The sequence below is a fragment of the Aquarana catesbeiana genome, linkage group LG06 (assembly GCF_042186555.1).
Source record: "Aquarana catesbeiana isolate 2022-GZ linkage group LG06, ASM4218655v1, whole genome shotgun sequence".
Classification (NCBI taxonomy): domain Eukaryota; kingdom Metazoa; phylum Chordata; class Amphibia; order Anura; family Ranidae; genus Aquarana; species Aquarana catesbeiana.
The window spans coordinates 175,472,618-175,493,551 of record NC_133329.1 but is presented as its reverse complement, the minus strand read 5'-3'; the positions used below and the strand labels follow the sequence as shown (position 1 = coordinate 175,493,551).

General features: G+C 43.1%; 1 protein-coding gene across 11 annotated transcripts in view; it reads right to left on the bottom strand.

The window, feature by feature from the left end:
* Positions 1-20,934, bottom strand: part of MARF1 (meiosis regulator and mRNA stability factor 1) — a 453,542-nt gene that overhangs the window by 8,432 nt on the left and 424,176 nt on the right. For 2 of the 11 annotated variants that reach the window (XR_012235026.1, XR_012235025.1), the window contains exon 26: positions 9,202-9,364. The exons of the other annotated variants lie outside the window; for them this stretch is intronic. The gene's annotated coding sequence lies outside the window, so the exon portion shown is untranslated. The remainder of the gene's footprint in view (positions 1-9,201; positions 9,365-20,934) is intronic. 11 annotated transcript variants of the gene reach the window in all.

The following is a 20,934-nucleotide window of genomic DNA, read 5'->3' as shown; positions in this document are numbered from 1 at the left end:
TATTATATATATGTACACATACAGTACAATATTGACCAGGCCAGAATTCAGTTGACAATGGTTGAGTTGTCAGAGCCAACTCAATTTTAACATATCAAAGGGACAGCTGATGACCCTTTGATATGTTGATCTTATGCAAGTCTACCTAGGTGTGTGAGGTATAGCCTGTTAACCTAATTGAACATTCCAAAGGGTACATTGTTTAAAGGACCATAGAAGAAGTATTTATTGATGGTAATTAGACTTGAGGGGGTAACAATAAGATCCAAGAGTATTTTGGGTTGACCTAGCAGCAACTCCCTCCTAGTGTACTAGTATTTCAGGGGGGACTATTCAAGCTGGCAGTCAGTCTATCTGTGTGTGACTATGAAGGCGCAGATCTAGGAAAAATGGGACTCTAAGTTATATTTACTCTGTTGGATTTTTGTCATCTGTGGACTTTGTTCTGTGTTGGAAGTCAATAAAGTGCATCTCTCTGGAAGAATTGGGTTGCTGCGGAAGAGTACTTACATCATCATTATAATAACTACTAATGAATTATCTACCCACTATACTATATCACTACAGTGTTTACTTCTGTTAATGTGATTGTTGCAATTGTCACAGTGATCACATGGTACAAGGCCAATCACAGCTGCTCTGTACCCCGATTTGTGATCCACCACATCTAGGGCACAGAGCAAAATCACAGATCTTGCTGCTATGTGCCCCGTATGCACAGGCAGGAGAATGTATCCCGTATGTCCTCCCAGAACACCACTTATCACGCAGGCCATATATGTGCAGTAAGAGATGTGCAGTGGCTGGGCAGAAAGCAGTTTAATTTACACTGTCATGTCATCACATAAGTGCTGGATTGATGCAAGTAGAAGCATTCTTCTAAGCTATGCAAAGCCTATTTGGTGAATAAACATCACGGTTTTTATTGTACTAGTCACCACAATCACCAGATCTTAACTCATCAAGCTCATGTGGGAAGAGCCTTATTGTAAGATCAGAGTGCCCTGGAAGCCAGTTGCATCTCTGGGAAAAGCTACACAGAAGCCCCTACCCCCATTTCTATTCTCCCTCCCTCGTTCCCACACTGCCAAAAATAGGTGTATATGCTTCTAGCCTATTCTTTTTGTCTTCTTACTGAGGTAACTCTCCTTCCTTAACTTGATGCTTCCAACCCCACCAGTAGCAAGCCAAATCAGAAGGCACAAATACTGGAAAATTACCTTATACCACTGAAAGTACATTTACCACAAGAATATTTTAGCCCACCAGATTTCAATTTTCAACCTCAGACCTTCATTGGCTGTTAAGCGTATTGATCAAATATGGTCTTCGATTCCAAATAATGGTAAAAGAAAAAATATCTTACGATATCAATGGACTATAGTTACAGTGCATCCAGAAAGTATGCACAGCGCTTCACTTTTTTCACATTTTGTTATGTTACAGCCTTATTCCAAAATTAAATTAATTATTTTCCTTAAAATTCTACAAACAATTCCCCAATGGATGAAAACATGAAAGAAGTTTGTTTGAAATCTTTACTAATCTACCGGTATATATAAAAAAAAAAAAAAAAAAAAAACACATGTACATAAGCATTCACAGTCTTTGCTCAATACTTTATCAATACTTTATTGAAGCACCTTTGCTACCAATTACAGCCTAAAGTCTTTTTGAGTATGATGCTACAAGCTTGGCACACCTATTTTTGGGCAGTTTCTCCCATTCATTGCAGGACCTCTCAAGCTCCATCAGGTTGGATGGGGAGCATCAGTGCACAGCCATATTCAGATCTCTCCAGGGATGTTCAATCGGGTTCAAGTCTGGCCTCAAGATAGGCCACTCAAGGACATTCAGAGTTGTCCTATAGCCACTCCTTTGTTATCTTGGCCGTGTGCTTAGGGTCGTTCTGTAGCAAGATGAAACCAGTCCAGAGTGCTCTGGAACAGGTTTTCACTAAGGATGTCTCTGTACATTGCTGCATTCATTTTTCCTTCGATCCCAACTAGTCTCCCAGTTCCTGCTGCTGTTAAAAAAAAAATCCCCACAGCATGATGCTGCCACCACCACGCTTCACTGTAGGGATGGTAGTGGCCAGGTGATGAGCGGTGTCTGGTTTCCTCCAGACATGCTTGCCATTCAGGCCAAAGAGTTCAATCTTTGTTTCATCAGACCAGAGAATTTTGTTGCTCATGGTCTGAATCCGTCAGGTGCCTTTTGGCAAACTCTAGGCGGACTGTCATGTGCCTTTTACATAGTTACATAATAGGTAAAGTTGAACACAATAGTCCATCCAGTTCAACCTGTGTAGGTGCACGTGTCAGGGTCTAAAATTATTTCCCATATCCCTGTATGTTGTGTTCTTTAAGATGCGCAAGTTGCAAGATGCACGTTTTACTGAGGAGTGGCTTCCGTCTGGACACTCTACCATACAGGCCTGATTGGTGGAGTGCTGCAGAGATGGTGGTTCTTCTTGAAGATTTTCCGCTCTACACAGAGAAACGATGGAGTCCACCGTGCTCACTGGGACCTTCAATGCTGCAGAAATTTTTCTGTCCTCTTCCCCAGACCTGTGCCTCGATAAAATCCTGTCTCAGAGGTCTAGAGACAATTCCTTGGACTTCACGGCTTAGTTTGTGCTCCAACATGCACGGTTGACTGTGGGAAGCTATATAGACAGGTGTGTGCACCTTTCCAAATCATGTCCAATCAACTGAATTTACCACAGGTGGACTCCAATCAAGTTGTAACAACATCTCAAGGGTGATCAGTAGAAACAGGATGCACCTGGGCTCAATTTTGATTTTGTCAGTTTTTATTTTTTAAAAAATTTGCAACGATTTTAAACAAACTTTCACGTTGTCATCATGGGGTGTTGTTTGTAAAAAATTTGAGGAAAATAATAAATTTAATCCATTTTGGAACAAGGCTGTAACATAAAATGTGGGAAAAGTGAAGTGCTGAATACTTTCCGGATGCACTGTACAATACATAGTTACTCAGGCTGAAAAGACAGACATGCCCATCTAGTTCAACCAATAGAAAAAAATTCTTCCTGCCCCAGGAGGCAATCAGATATTCTGTTGATCAACTACCCCGATGCGATTACCTATAAATGTTAGTATCCATGATACATCCAGCACTTTTTAAAACAATCTACTGAGCTGGCCAAAAATAGCTGAGGGAGTCTATTCCACATTTTCAGAGCTCTTACTGTGAAGAAGCCTTTCAGTATGTGGAGGTTAAATCTTTTTTTCCCTCCAGGTGTGCGTAAATCAACAGGAAGTTCACTATATAGACCACCTAATGTATTTAACCACTTGACCTCTGGAAGATTTACCCCCTTCAGGACCAGGCTATTTTTTGCAATACGGCACTACATTACTCCGACAATTGTGTGGTCATACAACTCTGTCCATAAATAAAATGAATGTATTTTTTTCCCACAAATAGAGCTTTCTTTTAGTGGTATCTGATCACCACTGCACTTTTTATTCCTTGCGCTAAAAAAAAAAAAAATCCTTAGACTTACCAGTAACAGTATTTCTTTGAGCATTTCAGGACAATACCTTGGAGAGAGCACACCTCCACCCTTTCACAGGAAACACTGCCGTGTCAATGCCCCTTTAGATGCAGCACCTTTCACCATGCCGTCAGTCGTAGACGAGAATTCCTCCGACATGCTGGAAAACATAAGAACACACCAACCAACCACAAGAGATAACATAATATCATTCACAGACTCAAGGGATGGTTATAGCTGCGGTCCTGAAAGGCTCATAGAAATACCATTACCGGTAAGTCTAAGGTTTTCTCCCCTCACCTTTCAGGACAGCACCTTGGAGAAGATAACCAAGAACTTAATTCAGGGAAAAACCACTGCTTGCAGGGTCTTCCTGCCAAAGGATTGGTCAGAGGCAGACAACAGATACAGCCTGTAGTGCCTGATGAATGTGGAGAAATTGGACCAAGTGGCTGCTTTACAAATTTGCTCTGGCGATGCCCCAGGCTTCTCTGCCCAGGACACTGCCACCGCCCTTGTGGAATGGGGCATTATTCCCTCCGGAGGTTCTTTGCCCATTGCTGATAGCCTGCTTAGGCCACCTCCTCAAAGTGCTTTTGGAATCCTTCTCTCCTTTATGTGCTCCCGCTGAAAGGATGAACAAGGAGGTTGACTTTCTAAAGTCTTTAGTTACGTCCAGATATTGAAAAAGGCACCTCCTGACATCCAAGGTGTGGAAAGCCTCTTTTCCCAGACTGGAAGGAGCTAGACAAAAAAGGTAGGCAATATTTCTTGTGAGTCCCTGCAAAACTGATCAGTCCAATCTGGGGGAAAAAGAGAAAACTTACAAGGAACTGGCCTGATCCTAGCCATAGCCTTAAAATCGAACAATTATTGATTCTCTAAATAAGGTTCTCTCTAGGAAGACCGATAGCACAGCCACCTGCGCCTTGAGGGTGCTCGCTGCTAGGCCTTTCTCCATTCCCTCAAAGAAATTCCAGAACTCAAATTGTACAGTTTGAATCAAAATTTTTGTCAGAACACCAGGAATTGTAGCATTTCCATACTTAATATATTGCCTTGGTCACCTTCTGCTTGTTGGGAGGGTGGTGATAAGCTTGTCTTCACCTTAGCAGGTCCTCCTCAGAAACCAGGCTGTCAGATTGGTGTGTGCAAGATCTGGGTGATAGAGAGGGCCCTGCATCAGAAGATCCTTCCTAACCGGCAATCTCCAGGGAGGTTTTACTGATAGATTCATAAGTGAGAACCAAGGCCTCTTTGGCCAAAAAGGAGCTATCAGAATCATGTCCGTAGATCCGTCCCGGAACTTTGCTAGAACTAGCGGGATTAACTGAAATGGGGTTAACACATAGGACAGAGGGTAATGCCATTAATACGCCAAAGCGTCTAACCACAATGCTAGGTCCTCTTTGTGGAGGGAAAAGGCAGGAGTCTCTGCATTTTCCTGACTTGCAAACAAATCTACTCGAGGTAGGCCCCAGGCCTCTGATCATCAGAAAGATCTGATTCAGGGTCCACTCGGACTCCGTCACCTTTTTCCTGCTTAAAAGCACATTTTGCGTGTCTTTTAAATGAACTGCTGACAGAGTCTAAATTTGTTTCTGCCCAGGTCAAGATCTGAGGAGGTAGCTCCATAAGTGTTTTGCTTCTCATGCTGCCTTGTTTCGACAGATACATGACTGCTGTTACGTTGCCTGACAGGATCTGAAGGTGCTGGTTGCATTTGAGTCTGCTGGAAGAACAGAAGACTCAAATGTATTGCCATTAGCTCTTTCCAGTTGGAGGATTTCCTGGCTTCTATTTTTGACCAAGAACCCTGGTGCTGTTTGCTCCTCAAGATAGGCTCCCTGTTCCCACGCACTCGCATCTGTTGTTGGATGCTTGGTCATGATAAAAGGACCAAGGGAGACCCCTTGACCGATTTCTCTGGTCTTTCCACCACCATAAGAACCTCCTTGCTCTTGGATTTTTTTCTAAGATTTTTTCCAGTGGCTCTTGAGGAGACCACCTCTGGAGTATATTTGACTGGAGGGGGCGAGCTTGAAGCCTGGCCCATTGCACCGCCGGAATCAAAGCCGTGAATAAGCCTAGAACCGACATTCCCACTGGCACTGATACTGCCAGATTGGATTAGACTAGCTTCACGGCTGACTGAATCTTTTCTATCTTTTGTTCCAGAAGGAAAATTCTTTGCTGTATTGAATCTACATCATAGCCTAGGAATCTCACTTGCTGTGCCCAGATTAAAATTTCTGCTGATTCAGAAGCCAATCTAGCTTGTTTACGTGCAAATTGGTCAGCAACTAATCCTTGGACTCCGCAAACAGTAGTAGGTTGTCCAGGTATGGAACAATGGCGAACCCCTTCAGTCTCAAGGGCTCTAAAGCCTCTGCCATTACTTTGGTAAACACCCTGGGTGATGAGGAGAGGCCAAAAGGCAGAGCCCTGAACTGCAGGTGCCATATTTTCTTCCCTAAGTTTGACCGCCAGACGCAAAAACTTCTGTGATGAGTTTGCAATTGGGACATGCAAGTATGCATCTCAAGGGTCGATCAAAGCCATAAAGCAACCTGGAGTACGCAGTATTCTTACCAAGAATATTGTGTCCATCCAGAACCTTTTGTACCTGATGGATCGGTTTAGAATTTTCAAGTTCAGAATTAGACAGAACTTTCCAGATGGTTTCTTGACCATGAAGATATGGGAGTAAAACCAAGCCCTCCTGCTTTTTTTGTCACCTGTTCTGTGTGCCCGAAGAGCACACCATCTCTTCCTCTCCCTCTCTGGGGGTTCCAGGATCTTCTCTGACTTTCTTCTTTATCCTTTTGGGACTGTGAAAAAGGACAAAAATTCTTCCTTGGCGGCACATTCTTTTTCTAAGGGAAGGCCGTCTTCTTGTCTGCTGTCCTTTCTAGCACAGTTTCAAGTTCTGGGCCAAAAAATAAGTACCACAAAATGGGGATTCCACTCAGTTTGACCTTCGACGCAGAGTCCCCTGACCACATCCTGCACCAGATAGCCTGTCTGGCTAAGTTGATAAGCCGAATAACTCGCCGACATACTAATGGACTCTGCTGATGCATCCGCCATTTATCTCACTGCTTTTAGCAGGGTAGGGAAAGACTCCAATAAGCCCATTCTAGAAGTTCCAGCTTCTAAGTACCCCTTTAATTGGTCCACCCAGCATTCAAGGTTCCTTGCTACTACCGTAGATGTCATTGCTGGTTTCAGATTTGACAGGGTCGAATCCAATGCCTTCTTCAGGAGGGAGTCCGCCCTCTTGTCCATGGCATCCTTGAGAATAACCATGTTCTCAAATGCAAGGTCTGTGCATCTTGAGACCTGCAAGAAGGTCGCATCAATTTTTGGTTTCTTGTTCCAAACCAAAGATTCATCTTCCTCAAAGTGAAATCTTCTCTTGAGGGACCTGGAAAGTCAGTACTTTATGGACGGGGAAGACTGTTTAGCCTCCTTGAGCCCCTGGTACATTTTATATTGTGAATAGATAATTGCAATAAATAATATACTACCCTTGAATCTCAAGGGTAGTAAAAATTTCCTTTAGGTCATACACCTTTTCCAGAGACAATTCGTATCGGGGGGACCTAACCTTCTCCTCTCCTTCATCCTACTCCCAATCCACCGTGGAAGGAGGGACACACTCTTTCTTCACTTGAATAACTCTACTGTTATTGAGGTAGAGGGTAGAGGACTGAAATGGGAGCTCTGTCGCTGACCCGACTTCTGTCCAGAAACCTTCTTCAGCAGGGAACGTAACGACCCCAAATTTTGTGCTCTTTCCTGAGGAAAAAAAGCTCTTTGTACTGTTGTGCGGATTCTTCTTTCACCAGGCCTGCAATACATGACCTACAGAGGTTTGGCCAGGAGTCCCTGAGCGGATTTTTACAGAAGGGGCACGTTCTTCCACTTGAAGGAGCTCTCCGATTTAGTGGTTGCTTTAGCTTGCAAAACATAACTGAAGTCGTCCCCCCCCCCCCCATTACCAAGGGTAGGAGCCAAGCACAAAGAACCTTGTGCATCAATTTAAAATGGGTGCCACCACAGTAAGCTTCTGCCACTCCTGCTGTCAGCTCTGCCTCCTCCTCTGCAGAGTACATGCAGCGACTGCTGCCGGCATTCCCCAGATTTTTAAACAATCCTCCCGGGAGGCGTGGCCTAGCGCATGAAGCTGTAAGATGTGCATCGGGGCAGCTCCCAGTCCTGAGGTCTCCCACCTACCTCCTCCAATACTACTCCCATCCTCCCCAGACCGCATCGATGGGCAAGGGGAAACCCAAGGACCAACACAAACCCACAGGAGGCTGAACAAAGGGCGATCTAGGACGATTTCTCACCCGAACGTCTGCAGCCTCTATGAACCAGGGGAAAGCCAAGATGGCGTCGGTGCCTACTTCCCCGGCCAGCTCTGAGCCAGCAGAAACCATGCAGGTAAGTTTCAGGGGCCGTTCTGCATCCCTTGCAGACTTTGATCCACCTGCACACAGCCCCCAAAGCCTCTCACAAGCCTCACTGTGCTCAGGTGATGGCTCAGACATGGAATCGCAGATGCGATCCCTGCATGCATATATGCACTCTCTGCCTACTAAAACAGATTGTGAACATTATGAGAGGGTAGTATTGGGGGCATTAGTGGTAGGTTAACCAAAGCACAAAAACACAAGGTGAGTATAGTAGCAAGTCCTAGTTGCAATCTTGAAACACCCAATACGAGGACAATATGCGACCGGTCTAAACTATGTGGCATGTTCACTAATGCCAGGAGCATGGCGGACAAGATGGGTGAACTAGAGATACTGTTGTACAAAGAGGATTTGGATTTTGTGGGAATTTCAGAGACCTGGTTCAACAGCTCTCATGATTGGCTGGCAAACATTCAAGGGTATACCCTATACCTGAGGGAGGAAGTGGAGACGGATCTCCTATCACAAATTGGATTAGCAGCAAAGATGGGAAGTTTTATCATAATGGGGGATTTTAATTATCCAGACATAGACTAGGCGGAGGGAACCGCGCATTCATTTAAGGCTCGCCAGTTCCTTAGTGTCTTGCAGGACAATTTTATGGGTCAGATGGTAGACGCACCAACTAGAAATAAAACATTACTAGATCTACTGATTACCAACAATACAGACCTGATCACAGATGTGGAAATACGGGGCAATTTAGGTAACAGCGATCACAGGTCAATTAGTTTCAGTATAAATCACACAAATAGGAAACATGAAGGGAACACAAAGACACTGAATTTCAAAAGAGCCAACTTCCCTAAACTACAAACCTTGCTAAAAGGCATAAATTGGGATAAAATATTAGGAACAAAGAATACGGAGAAGAGATGGGTTTGCTTTAAGAGCATATTAAATAAGGGCATTAGCCAATGTATCCCATTGGGTAATAAATTTAAAAGAGCGAACAAACATCCTGGATGGCTTAACTCCAATGTAAAAATGCATATAAAAGCAAAGGAGAAGGCCTTCAAAAAACACAAGGTTGAGGGATCATCCTCAGCATTCAGAATTTATAAAGAATGCAATAAGAAATGTAAGGGTGCAATTAGGATGGCTAAGATAGAACATGAAAGACACATAGCGGAGGAGAGCAAAAAAAATCCCAAGAAATTCTTTAAGTATGTAAACAGTAAAAAAGGGAGGACAGACCATATTGGCCCCATAAAGAATGAGGAAGGACATCTGGTTACAAAGGATGGGGAGATGGCAAAGGTATTGAATTTATTCTTCTCCTCAGTCTTCACGAGTGAATCGGGGGGCTTCAGTAACCAAAACTGCAGTGTTTATCCTCATGACACAACACAGGAAGCACCTACATGGTTAACAGAGGACAGAATTAAAATTAGACTTGAGAAACTTAACATTAATAAATCACCGGTACCAGATGGCTTGCATCCGAGGGTACTTAGGGAACTCAGTCAGGTGATTGCTAGACCGTTGTTCCTAATTTTTACAGACAGTCTATTGACTGGAATGGTACCAGCTGATTGGAGAAAAGCCAATGTAGCACCAATATTTAAAAAGGGCCCAAAAAACATCCCTGGGAATTACAGACCAGTTAGCCTAACATCAATAGTATGTAAACTCTTGGAGGGGATGATAAGGGACTATATACAAGATTTTAGTAATAAGAATGATATCATTAGCAGTAATCAGCATGGATTCATGAAGAATCGTTCTTGCCAAACCAATCTATTAACCTTCTATGAGGAGGTGAGTTGCCATCTAGATAAAGGAAGGCCCATAGACGTGGTGTATCTGGATTTTGCAAAAGCATTTGACACAGTTCCCCATAAATGTTTACTGTACAAAATAAGGTGTGTTGGCATGGACCATAGGGTGAGTACATGGATTGAAAACTGGCTACAAGGGCGTGTTCAGAGGGTGGTGATAAATGGGGAGTACTCAGAATGGTCAGGGGTGGGTAGTGGGGTTCCCCAGGGTTCTGTGCTGGGACCAATCCTATTTAATTTCTTCATAAACGACCTGGAGGATGGGATAAACAGTTCAATCTCTGTATTTGCAGACGATACTAAGCTAAGCAGGGCAATAACTTCTCCGCAGGATGTGGAAATCTTGCAAAAAGACCTGAACAAATTAATGGGGTGGGCGACTACATGGCAAATGAGGTTCAATGTAGAAAAATGTAAAATAATGCATTTGGGTGGCAAAAATATGAATGCAATCTATACACTGGGGGGAGAACCTCTGGGGGAATCTAGGGTGGAAAAGGACCTGGGGGTCCTAGTAGATGATAGGCTCAGCAATGGCATGCAATGCCAAGCTGCTGCTAATAAAGCAAACAGAACATTGGCATGCATTAAAAGGGGATCAACTGCAGAGATAAAACGATAATTCTCCCGCTCTACAAGACTCTGGTCCGGCCGCACATGGAGTATGCTGTCCAGTTCTGGGCACCAGTCCTCAGGAGGGATGTACTGGAAATGGAGCGAGTACAAAGAAGGGCAACAAAGCTAATAAAGGGTCTGGAGGATCTTAGTTATGAGGAAAGGTTGCGAGCACTGAACTTATTCTCTCTGGAGAAGAGACGCTTGAGAGGGGATATGATTTCAATTTACAAATACTGTACTGGTGACCCCACAATAGGGATAAAACTTTTTCGCAGAAGAGAGTTTAATAAGACTCGTGGCCACTCATTACAATTAGAAGAAAAGAGGTTTAACCTTAAACTACGTAGAGGGTTCTTTACTGTAAGAGCGGCAAGGATGTGGAATTCCCTTCCACAGTCGGTGGTCTCAGCGGGGAGCATTGATAGCTTCAAGAAACTATTAGATAATCACCTGAATGACCGCAATATACAGGGATATGTAATGTAATACTGACACATAATCACACACATAGGTTGGACTTGATGGACTTGTGTCTTTTTTCAACCTCACCTACTATGTAACTATGTCGCACGCATTGAGAAGACATATAGGCAAGAGATAACTGAAATCAAAGACCTGGGGGTCTGCATGGAGGACACTGAAAATACTACTGATGGCAATGTACAATACCATACAGTCTCAAGAGGAGACGCTGAACTCACACCGTTTTGCTGCAGCAGCTCATGTATCAGTAAGACAATATTGAAAACAGAAATAGATGGAATATCAGAATCCGTGGCATCCCTGAAACAGTGGAGCACAAGGACCTAGCAGGGGCAACCGTCACCATCTTTAACCAGCTACTCCAGCAGCCTAAAGATTCTCCTATTGAATTGGACAGAGTCCACAGTACCTCGGGCCCAAGGAACCCCAATACTTCCTTTGTTCGTGATACGCTGTGCAGGGTCCACTTCTACAAGATTAAGGAGGAAATCATGCGAGCTGCCAGCACACAGGATTCCATTCAGCTGAATGATACCCGTGTCATGCTACTGCCAGACCTCTCACGCCAAACCCTAGCCATAAGATGCTCTCTAAAACCACTCACATCTCTCCTTCAGGAAAGGAACATCAAATACCAATGGAGGTTTCCCTTCCAGTTACGGGTCCACCATGAAGGCAAAATAGCTCTGTTTCACACCCTGTGGGACTTGCCAAATTTCTTGAGTACCCTAGAACTGTCTCAGGTCTCCTTACCAGATTGGACCCTCTCTCCTACCAGCCCAGGCCTCTCATTTATCCCACAATGGCAGAAAATATGCAAGAAGAAGCACCCCAGATCTTTCTCCCAGCTGCCTCCAGATAATTGAGCCCATACTTCCTGTTATCTCTACAGTACACCTCTGTTTCAGAGGCCATGACTTTTTCTTTGCCCAGGGCCCGCCCCTTGGGTTTTTCGAAAAGTCTATGCACAATTTATGTTAAATGTTCTCTGCACCATTTTGTTTCCAGGCATCATGGGGACTCCTATTATAGTGTATCTGATATAAATGACTATGTCAGTTTGTGTTCCCTCGCCCCCTAATGCAGCTTAAAACTTGCCCCCCCCCCTGTGCCCTCCAGGCATCCCTATGCTCAGCTCTGTAACAGTTTGGAGGAATTTCTTATAATGTGTGTTCAATTGCCTCATAGTTCCTGTTAATTATAGTTTATCATGTTTTTTTTTGTCTCACAATTACCCCACCCCTGTGGGTCCCCGGGACCAGGAGACACTCCGTGTGTTTAACACGACTACCCCCCCCCCCCCTTAGGACCAGCAGTGCATGAATATGCACTGTACATTTTCTAGACAGTTCTATATTTTAGGGATGTTTTCTTACTTATTCAGTGGTTCATTGCTGCTACCTAGTGGCCTGTTTTCAGTTAGATGGTGATTTCCCGCTCATACTGTTCTAATTCTTTTTTCTCTTCTGAACTGGAGATGGATCCCACCCACCCTCCTCATTTCCTCCCCCTTTCTCTATTTTGATCTGCTTTTCTCTTCACCACCCCCTCATTACTCCCTTTTGTTTTTTTCTATTGAACAAACCTTGCTGCGAACATAGTCAAGTAGTGGCTATTTCACGTAAAACCGGTGATCCCCCCTTTCTCTACTATAACCATGATGTCCCATAATCATATTGCATTACCCTCCTTTAATTGCAGGGGTTTTATTATCCCCGAACAGAGAAGTCAGATATACCACTTCCACAAAGCCCGCTCTCAAATCTTACTCCTACAGGAGACCCACTTTAGGGGCACGGCCATCCCAACTCTTATTAACCCACTTCAGCCCTGGAAGGATTTACCCCCTTCCTGACCAGAGCACTTTTTGCGATGCAGCACTGCGTCGCTTTAACTGACAATTGCGCGGTTCTGCGACGTTGCACACAATCAAAATTGGTGTCCTTTTTTACCCACAAAAATAGCTTTTTGGTGGTATTTGATCACCTCTGCGGTTTTTATTTTTTGCGCTATAAACAAAAAAAATAGCGTCAATTTTGAAAAAAACACATTTTTTACTTTTTGCTATAATAAATATTCCCCCAAAATATATAAAAAAAACATTTTTTTCCCTCAGTTTAGCCCGATACGCATTCTTCTACATAATTTGGGTAAAAAAAAAAAAAAAAAAAAAAAAAAATCGCAATAAGCGTTTATTGGTTTGCGCAAAAGTTATAGCTCCTACAAAATAGTGATACTTTGTTGGCATTTTTATTGTTAATTTTTTTTTTTCTAGTAATGGTGGCGATCAGTGATTTTTATCGAGACTGCGACATTATGGCGGACACATTGGACACTTGGCGCGATTTTGGGTCCATTCACATTTATACAGCGATCAGTGCAATTAAAAATGCTTTGATTACTGTGTAAATGTGACTAGCAGTGAAGGGGTTAACCACTAGATGGCACTGTAGGGGTTAAGTGTGTCCTAGGGAATGATTCTAAGTGTGTGTGTGTGTGTGTGTGTGACAGGGAGCTGTGATCAGTCACCTGTCATTAAGCAGATCGGAGAAATGCTTGTTTACATTAGCATCTCCCTGTTCTTCCTCACCGTGAGACGATCACGGGTATCCCCGTGGACATAGAGTCCGCGGGACCCGCGATCACGGAGCTCCCAGCGCACGTGCATGTCCGCAAGCTGCCTCTTAAAGGGCAACATACAGGTACATTACTCTGCCTGTATGTGCCCTTCTGCCGCAGTATATCAGCGTGAGGTGGTTGGGAAGCGGTTAATCACCATTATCAATAGTGGTACCACAGTATGAACCTGTACGCCAAATCTAGAGGGGTTTCCATAGCCTTCAATAAATGATTCCACCCGGAAATTCTAGATACCCTTATTGAGCCCTTAGGCCGTTTCATTTTTCTCAAACTAAAATTAAACTCCTCTATTTTCACAGGCTAACATGTATGGACCTAACCAAGACCAGGGGAGCTTCCTGTCCATGGTTCTGAACAAATTACTCTTTTAGCAGTCCCTGTTTCATTATAGGTGGAGATTTTAAAGTGACCCTTTCCCCGACCATGGACACTTCCTCGGGTAAGCCATCCCTCCCTCCCTCCACTCTCACACACATCGAGTCACTCCTACACTCCGCTAAAATGGTGGATGTCTGGTGAATGCAGCATCCTTTTGAGAGAGATTACAGTTATTATTCAGTAGCCCACAACTGCTATAGTCATATTGACTACTTTCTTGTCAACCAATCCTTGTTAGACCTCCCTCTCAGGGCATCACTTGGCAATATACACTTACAGACCGCCCACCGTCGTTTTACGTTGCTACTTTGAAGAGGAGTATCTTTATGGCAGCAGCTAGCTGCCATAACCCCGATATCCTCTTCTTCAGCGAGAGGTCCGCTTTCAGATAAAAGTGGTCTCTGTGGCACATTCGATGCAAGATCACTTTTATGGACGGCGGGAGAGGGCCCCCCTCCAGTACACTCCGCCGCTTACTGGAGCCATCGGTAGAGGGAAAGATGGCCCCCACCCGTCTCCATATCATTGCAGGGCAGAAGTGACATCAAAACGTCACTTCTGCCCATAGCTCTTAAAAGGGACATTTTTTTTTCTCAAATGACATTATTCTATTTATTGTATTTTAGTGTAAATACGAGATCTGAGGTCTTTTTGACCCCAGATCTCATATTTAAGAGATCCTGTCATTTTTTTTCTATTACAAGGGTTGTTCACATCCCTTGTAATAGGAATAAAAGTGACAATTTTTTTTTCAAAGAACAGTGTAAAAATAAAAAATTTATAAAAAGTTAATGAATAAAATTTTTAAAATGTGCCCCGTCCTGCCGAGCTCGTGTGCAGAAGCGAACGCATACCCGAGTAGCGCCCGCATATGAAAACTGTGTTCAAACTAGGGCTGCAACTAACGATTATTTTCATAATCGATTAGTTGGCCGATTATTGTTTCGATTAATAACCTTAGAAAAAAAAAAAAGTTTAAAAAAAAGTAAATTTATTCTTAAATATCTCTATGCAGCGGTAAATATAAATAACCAACTATATGGTTAGGGGGCAAAATATCTAATCCATTCTGAGAATAACAGACAGAAGAGATAATCTGTATATACTATTAGAGGATATACAGTATAATGTACATACTGTTAAAGGGTGAATCTGGTAAATATCATCAGACTCAGAGATTAAAAACAATGTCTTCCTTCAAAAAAAAAAAAAAGTCATTTTAGGAACGTTCGTTCGATTTTCTAATCGTTAGTGGGGTCAAATCGACGTTCATTTTCAAACACAGTGATGGGAAAATTTGGAAATGGAAAACTTGGTCAAAGGAATTTTCAGAGAGTGTGTGGTTTTTGTTCAGAAATTACATTCATTTTAAAAACAGAATGTTAAAAACAAGTGAAAATTTCAAACAACATTCTTTCATTCAGCGAATGTACAAAGATTTTTCGTCTGAATATTCTCGTCTGAAAATTGATCCGTGTGGCCAGCATAAGGCTCGATACACACCTAAGCAGTTTGCTTTTGATCTGTTTCTGCAGTGCTTTTTGTTGTGAGTTTAGATTTTTGTACACGTGATTTTGCTGCGATTTGTCTTTTTGCATTTTTTTGGCCAATTTGTTGTTGGGCAGATTAAAAAACAAAATTGCTGCAAAAATGCATTACATGATTTTCTGTAGCTTCTCCATTGAAGTATATTGAACCAAAAAAGCACCGTTTTGCGTTTAAAAAAAAAAAAAAGTCCCTGACCCTTTCTAAATACGCAGCTGCTGAAAAAAGCATAGATGTGAACGTGTCCCATAGGAAACCATGTAAATGAACTGTAGTGCGTTTCTGCAAAAAGCAAAAAAACACATAGGTGTGAACCAGGTCTAAGACGTTTAGTAACATGATGGGGTTAAAAAAACTAAAATTAGCCCTTTATAGTACAAAAAAAAAAAAAAAAAAAAAACAGATAATCACTACTGTAAGGGGTTCATTTTTTTACTGTAGAACTGTGAAAGTAATATTTACAGTAGCGATTTGTTTTTTTTTAACCCCATTATGTTACTGGCCGATTAATCGATATAAAATCAATCGATTAGTTGTCGATTAACCACTGGGCACTTAAATCCCCTTCCTAACCAGACCAATTTTCAGCTTTCGGTGCTCTCACATTTTGAATGACAATTACTCAGTCACGCAACACTGTACTTATATGAAATTTTTGTCCTTTTTTTCACACAAATAGAGCTTTCTTTTGGTGGTATTTAAAGGGGTTGTAAATGTTTGTGTTTTTTCACCTTAATGCATCCTATGCATTATTGTGAAAAAACACCTGGCAATGATGCGCCCCCCCCCCCAGCACCCCGTTTACTTACCTGAGCCCGTTCACCTGCTGTGCACGTCCCCCGGCGTCCTCTTGTTCATGGAGTCTGGCCGTTGATTGGATAGATGGATAGCAGCGCAGCCATTGGCTCTCGCTGCTGTCAATCACATCCAATGATGCGGCCCGCCGGGGGGTGGGACCGAGTCAAACACGCTGTGTCTATGGACGCAGCTTGTATGACAGGGAGCGCGCCTGCAAGCTAACCCCTCGGGATAGAGTTTCCCAGAAGGTGGTTAGCTATTGCGGGGAGGAGCCGAGACAGCCAAGGGACCCCAGAACAGGAGGATCGGGGCCACTCTATGCAAAGCGAACTGCACAGTGGAAGTATAACATGTTATTAAAAAAAACAAACAAACCCATACAACCCCTTTAACCACTTCAATACCGGGCCTATTCTGGCCCTTCTCTCCTACATGTAAAAATCATCATTTTTTTGCTAGAAAATTACTCAGAACCCCCAAACATTATATATGTGTTTTTTAGCAGACACCCTAGGGAATAAAATGGCGGTCATTGCAACTTTTTATCTCGCACGGTATTTGCGCAATAATTTTTCCAAAGCCTTTTTTTTGGATAATTTCACGAATTAAAAAACAAAACAGTAAAGTTAGCCCAATTTTTTAGTATAATGTGAAAGATGAGGTTACGCCGAGTAAATACATACCTAACATGTCACGCTTTAAAATTGCGCACACTCATGGAATGGCGCCAAACTCCGGTACTTAAGAATCTCCATAAGTGACGCTTTGAAAATTTTTACCAGTTTAGAGTTACAGAGGAGGTCTAGTGCTAGAATTGTTGCACACGCTCTAACGCACGCGGCGATAACTCACATGTGTGGTTTGAACGGCGTTTACATATGTGGGCGGGACTTGCATGTGCGTTCGCTTCTGAGCGCAAGCTACCGGGGACAGAGGCGTCTAAAAAAAATTTTTTTATTATTTTTTAATTATTTTTATTTTTTTTTTAATTTTTACATTTTTATTTTTTTTGATCACTTTTATTCCTATTACAAGGAATGTAAACATCCCTTGTAATATGAATCTATGTGACAGGTATTCAATAAGACCTCACATCTCTCCTCCAGGCTGGAAAGCATGAGATCGTAAAAAAAATTCACCGATCTTCATGCTGACAGCCGTGATCGCGGCTTTGTTGACATACGGGATACCGGGCGTGATGTCAAAATGTCGCGCCCGGGCCTCCGACAATCATAGAGATGACTGGTGACCATCTGGTCACCGGAAATCTCTATCGTCGTTATCCGGCGCCGGCCGATTCTTTCTCCGGGCCCCCGATGGCACAGGAGAGCCCGGAGAAGCACCGGATGATGGCGGCGGAACTGCCGCTATGATCGTTCTTATCGTGCACAGAATCGCCTGCTGGAAAGAATGATATCTGAATGATGCCTGTAGCCACAGGCATCATTCAGATATCCACACTCAAATCAAGAACGTTTTTTTTTATTATGGCCCGGTTATGAAGTGGATTTATTAATCACCTCTGGGTTTTTTATTTTTTTGTGCTATAAAAGAAAAAAGACCGAAAATTCTGTAAAAAAATGCATTTCTCTTTTTGTTATAAAATTTTGCTAATTAGTCATTCTTCTTCATAAATTTTGGCCAAAATTTATACTGCTACATTTCTTTGGTAAAAATAACCCAAATAGGTGTATATTATTTTGTCTTTGTGAAAGTTAGATAGTCCACAAGCTATGGTGCCAATCTCTGAAAATTGATCACATCTGATGTACTGATGGCCTATCTCATTTCTTGAGACCCTAACAAGCCAGGAAAGTACAACTACCCCCCAAATGACCCCTTTTTGGAAAGCAGACATTTCAAGGTCTTTAGTAAGAGGCATGGTGAGTTTTTTGAAGTTGTAATTTTTTCCCACAATTCCTTGCAAATTCAAGATTTTTTTTTTCACAAAATTGTTATATTAGCAGGTTATTTCTCACACACAGCATATGTACAGCACAAATTACACCCCAAAACACATTCTACTCCTCCTCCTGAGTAAGGCGATACGACGTGTGAGACTTTTACACAGCCTAGCCACATACAGAGGCCCAACATGCAGGGAGCACCGTCAGGCGTTCTTGGAGCATAAATTATACATATAATTTCTTGACTACCTCTTACACTTTTGAAGGCCCTGGAGCAAGAGGACAATGGAAACGCCCCAAATATGACCCCATTTTGGAAAGAAAACAACCCAATGTATAATCTATGAGGCATAGTGAGTCTTTTGAACGTCATTTTTTTCTACAAGTTTCTGGAAAATGTGTAAAGAAAATGAAAAAGCATTTTTTTTTTTTTTACACAAAGTTATCCATTTATACAATATTTCTAACACATAGCATGTACATAGCAAAAATGACACCCCAAAATAGATTCTCCTACTCCTCCTGAGTACGGCAATACCACGTGTGAGACTTTTACACAGCCTGGCCACATACAGGGCAACATGCAGGGAGCGCCATCAGGTGTTCTAGGGGCATAAATGTAAAATCTAATTTGACTACCTATTACACTTTTGTGAGGGACCCTAGTGGCATGGATGAGAACTGATGTGGCATGGATGAGCATGAATGGGGATGGATGAGCCATGGATAGGGATGGTCGAGTATGGATGGGATGACTGAGCATGGCTGAGTATGGCTGGGTACGGCTGGGGGTGGATGGGATGACTGGGCATGGATGGATGGATGAGCATGGATGAGTATTGCCGAGTATGGATGGATAGATGAGTATTGCTGAGTATGAATGGATGGATGAGCATGGATGAGTATTGCTGAGTACGAATGGATGGATGAGCATGGATGAGTATTGCTGAGTACGAATGGATGGATGAGCATGGATGAGTATTGCTGAGTACGAATGGATGGATGAGCATGGATGAGTATTGCTGAGTACGAATGGATGGATGAGCATGGATGAGTATTGCTGAGTACGAATGGATGGATGAGCATGGATGAGTATTGCTGAGTACGAATGGATGGATGAGCATGGATAAGTATTGCTGAGTACGAATGGATGGATGAGCATGGATGAGTATTGCTGAGTACGAATGGATGGATGAGCATGGATGAGTATTGCTGAGCATGGATGGATGGCTGAGCATGGATAAATCCATGCTATCCAGCTGGCTGAGCATGGATGGATGGATAAGTATGGCTGAGCATGGATGGCTGGCTGAGCATGGATAGATGGATGGCTGAGTATGGATGGATGGATGGATGGAGTGGACACAGGGCAGCGCTGTGGGCACTACACATCCAGCCCACAGCGCTGCAGCAGCAGCAGAGAGGAACCGGATGCGACGCCGGTTTGTTTACAAGTGATTGCTCCGTCATTTGACGGAGCAATCACGAGGTAAACGGCTGTTATCAGCGGCCATTTACCGTGATCTGTGATGCGCCGGGTCCTCAGGAGGCTCACGGGAGCAAGATTCTGGGAGGACGTCAATGTACGCCCTCCCAGAGTTATCGAGTCACGCTGTAGCAGTCATTTGGCTATAGCGCGGTCATTAAGTAGTTAATCGATTAGTTGTTTCAGCCCTAGTTCAAACCACACAGGTGAGGTATCACCATGATCGTTAGAGCGAGAGCAATAATTCCAGCCATAGACCTCCTCTGTAACTCAAAACATGCAACCTGTAAAATTTCTTGTCGCCTATTGAGATTTTTTAAAAAAAATTTTGTCGCCATTCCACGAGCGGGCGCAATTTTGAAGCGTGACATCTTGGGTACCAATTTACTCGGCGTAACATTATCTTTCACAATATAAAAAAAAATTGGGCTAACTTTACTGTTGTCTTATTTTTTAATTAAAAAAACTGTATTTTTTTCCCCCCCAAAAAAGCACGCTTGCAAGACCACTGCACAAATACGGTGTGACAGAAAGTATTGCAACAACCGCCATTTTATTCTCTAGGGTGTTAGAAAAAAAATATTATATATGTGTGGTCAAACTATAATTTATGGAAAGACACCCCATGTGTAGCAGTGATTAAGCAGACAATCCGTGACTTTGTTCAGGATCACCGGTCTGACGAAACCAGCCCTCAATAAATGGGTAGCTTTAAAATGTGTGCTTTGTGGGGTATTCATACAACACCGCTCCCGCTTAAAGAAACCCAGGACCGCTGATGTTGCCTGGCTTATATCCACTATAGCCACACTCTAACTCTCCCATAAACGAGACCTAGATCCTAAAATACATGTAGGCCTCTCAAACATCCGCCGAGAACTGCTTCGTATTCTGGATTCCCACTCTCTCATAGCTAGGAGATAACGCAGGTAACCCACCATTATTCTTTAACCAACAAATGTGGGCAACACTTAGCGAGGGCCCTTCACCTGCGCCCGCCACGTCGTCCCATACAACTCATCTGCACCACCGACCAACAAAAGATTAACACTCGGAGTATATCCGCTGCCTTTCGGCACCACTACTCTCAATTATATAATTTGCCCTCGCCACCTAAAAACCAATTAAGGGGCCCACCCCTTTCTAGCATGGAGCACTACGTATTAGAGATAGCCCTACCGCAGGTTGACGCCGAGGAGTCCGCCGATTTGGATATGCCTCTGTCTGAATCCGAGTTCCTAGGCGCCATTAAAGGTCTGAAATCTGGAAAATGACTGGGCCAGATGGGTTTTCC